Genomic DNA, 2,752 nt, shown 5'->3' with positions numbered 1-2,752 from the left:
ATTCCCAGGGATACAAGTAACATAATGCAATCTTTTTCTGATGGCTAAAACTCTTAATGTTGCTTAACATTCTTTTTCCTGTAAAAGGGAATTAGATTATATAATGTGACATATGTCAAAAGGCAATTTCAAACACTAAAACTATCATCTTAACTGGAAATTACCACGTACCTGACTTTAAAGAATAAAGTTTTTAATCATTTAATATTAAATGTCATATTTTTATTTCAATTTTGCTAAATTTTATGTCAAAATCCATCTTTGGGTGTTTGGATATCAAGTATAAATGTATGAATGCTCTTTTTCAGCATGTTGCATGTGTGCTAAGTCGCCTCAGTGGTGTTTGACTCCTTGCAATGCTATGGACTGCACCCTGCCAGGCTCCTCTGTCCATGGGATTTCCCAGACAAAAGTGGGAGTGGGTTGGCATGACCTTCTCCAGGGGATCTTCCCCACCCAGGATGGGACCCATGTCTCACTATGCTTCCTGCATTGGCAGGTGAGTTCTTTACCACTAACTCCACCTGGGAAGGCCCATTTCAGCATGTTACCAGACTCCAAATCACATTTTGTCCTTTTGGGGTTTGGACATAGCAAATAATTTTTATCAGAATTAGAACTCCAAGTCTGTGTTCCACAGTGTACCAAACCTGGAGAACAAACCATTCCAACACATAAAGTGCACTGGTGACCTGTCTAACCCTGACAATGATGTTTTTGACATAGCAGAAATGAAGACAGCTAGAGCTATATGCCCTTTAAAAGCAGTCAAAATAATTCAACATCAAGAGAAAAAGAAAAAAACAAAATTGTCACGATGCAAATGTTTATTTCAACTTAAATATACTCTACTATAACCAAATACATTAAAAAGAGACTTTGTTTTGTGTATATAGAAAGCTGGTCAGTCTTTAGAAAAGACAAAGACTTGATAGTGATAATTTAGTGTAGAACATCAGAAACAATGAAACTAACGGAAAATAGATAATGTTAAGCCAGTTTCCTTAGCAACTAACCTATTAATATTAAAAAGGAAGGATTTCTGTTTGGAGGAGAATATGTGCTCAATCTCTCAGTCGTGTCAGACTCTTTGCAACCCCATGGACTGTAGCCCACCAGACTCCTCTGTCCATGGGATTCTCCAGGCCAGAATACTGAATTCCCTTCTCCAGGGGACCTTCCCAAACTAGGGCTCAAACTCGGGTCTCCTGCGTTGGCAGGCAGATTCTTTTACCGCTAGTGCCAGGTAGAAAAACCCTCTCTGTAGAAAGTACATCACAGAAAATAAAATGCAGTGATAAAATCAGATGCAGAGAATGCGGATACAGAATAATGTACAAGAGATGTACTAAAAGATTGGTGGGCTTTGATGCTAGATGAAACATGGAGTTCAGAGGAACATCATTTGTACTTGGATTTGCTGTCAGAGTTTCTTTGTTGTATAGCTTTTTTATTAGCATCCTCAACTTTAAGAAGGGCTTCCCTGGTAGCTCAGTTGGTAAAGAATCCGCCTGCAATGCGGGAGACCCAGGTTCAATTCCTGGGTAGGGAAGAACTGCTGGAGAAGGGATAGGATACCCACTCCAGTATTCTTGGATTTCCCTCGTGGCTCAGCTGGTAAAGAATCCACTTGCAATAGGTTTGATCCCTGGGTTGGGAAGATCCCCTGGAGAAGGGAAAGGCTATCCCTTCCAGTATTGTGGCCTGGAGAATTCCATGGACTTCCTGGAGTCACAAAGAGTTGGACATGACTTTCACTTTCAACTTTAAGAATACAACTATCACATATCATCTCATTTTAAAAACCATATTATGTTTAAGCATCAACAGTTTATATAAGAAAATTACTTTTTGTTCAACTACATGATTTGTAATTTAATTTTATTATATATGTAATCTAACATACAATGAAGATTAAAAATGGTTCTCCAAACCACTTTTGACCAAAACCTACAACGACCTGGGGCTCTTGATAAAAACAGAGGTTTCCAGGACCTTCTAAAGGTCTGATTACAAGTGTTCCTTGGAAACCACTGACATCACCTGTTTGTAAGCCCTCTAGCTTCCTGCTGAGTAGAATACACCACTGTACGTACTGTCAGGGTGCATACATGATTTCAAGTTATATTTTTCATCTGTTACTTGGTGTAGGCCTTTGTGTATCTGTATACAGTGCTTGGGGCTTCCCTGGCGGCTCAGTGGTAAAGAATCTGCCTGCCAATGCAGGAGCCATGGATTCAATCCCTGGGTTGGGAAGATTCACTGGAAAAGGAAATGGCTACCCACTCCAGTATTCTTGCCTGGAAAATCCCATGGACAGAGAAGCCTGCCCGAAGGGGGGCAGAGGGGGGAAGGGGGGCGGGGGGGGGGGGGGGCGGCGCTACAGTCCATGGGGTTGCAAAAGAGTTGGACATGTCTTAGTGACTAAACAACAATAATATAGTGCTTGACTTTTGTTTTTTAAATCTTGGGAGAAGAAAAAGAAATTGTAATGGTGGCTTTCTATGAAACAAAATCAACCACAAGTGGATGAAGCAGACTGTTAAGGCAGGTGCAGCTGCCAGGTGTAATCTTCGACTAAGGTAAAAAAAAGTTCTGTTCTCAGGATATAAAAATAATAGGGATTGGTTTACATTGATTTTATTTTTAATATAATTTATTTATTTTAATTGGAGGCTAATTAATTTACAATATTGTGTTGATTTTGCCATACATCAACATGAATCCACCATGGGTGTACTCATGTTCCCCA

At 39.9% G+C, this 2,752-nt stretch overlaps 1 non-coding gene across 1 annotated transcript; it reads left to right on the top strand.

Annotated features, from left to right (window-relative positions):
* Positions 1 to 1,480: 1,480 nt before the first annotated feature.
* Positions 1,481 to 1,552, top strand: TRNAC-GCA (transfer RNA cysteine (anticodon GCA)). Its single transcript has one exon. It is a non-coding gene; the product is annotated as a tRNA-Cys (tRNA).
* Positions 1,553 to 2,752: the final 1,200 nt, after the last annotated feature.

This window comes from Ovis canadensis, chromosome 2 (genome assembly GCF_042477335.2).
Source record: "Ovis canadensis isolate MfBH-ARS-UI-01 breed Bighorn chromosome 2, ARS-UI_OviCan_v2, whole genome shotgun sequence".
In the NCBI taxonomy this organism is placed as follows: Eukaryota; Metazoa; Chordata; class Mammalia; order Artiodactyla; family Bovidae; genus Ovis; species Ovis canadensis.
The sequence above is the reverse complement of the archived record's forward strand: the minus strand, read 5'-3'. Positions and strand labels throughout refer to the sequence as shown.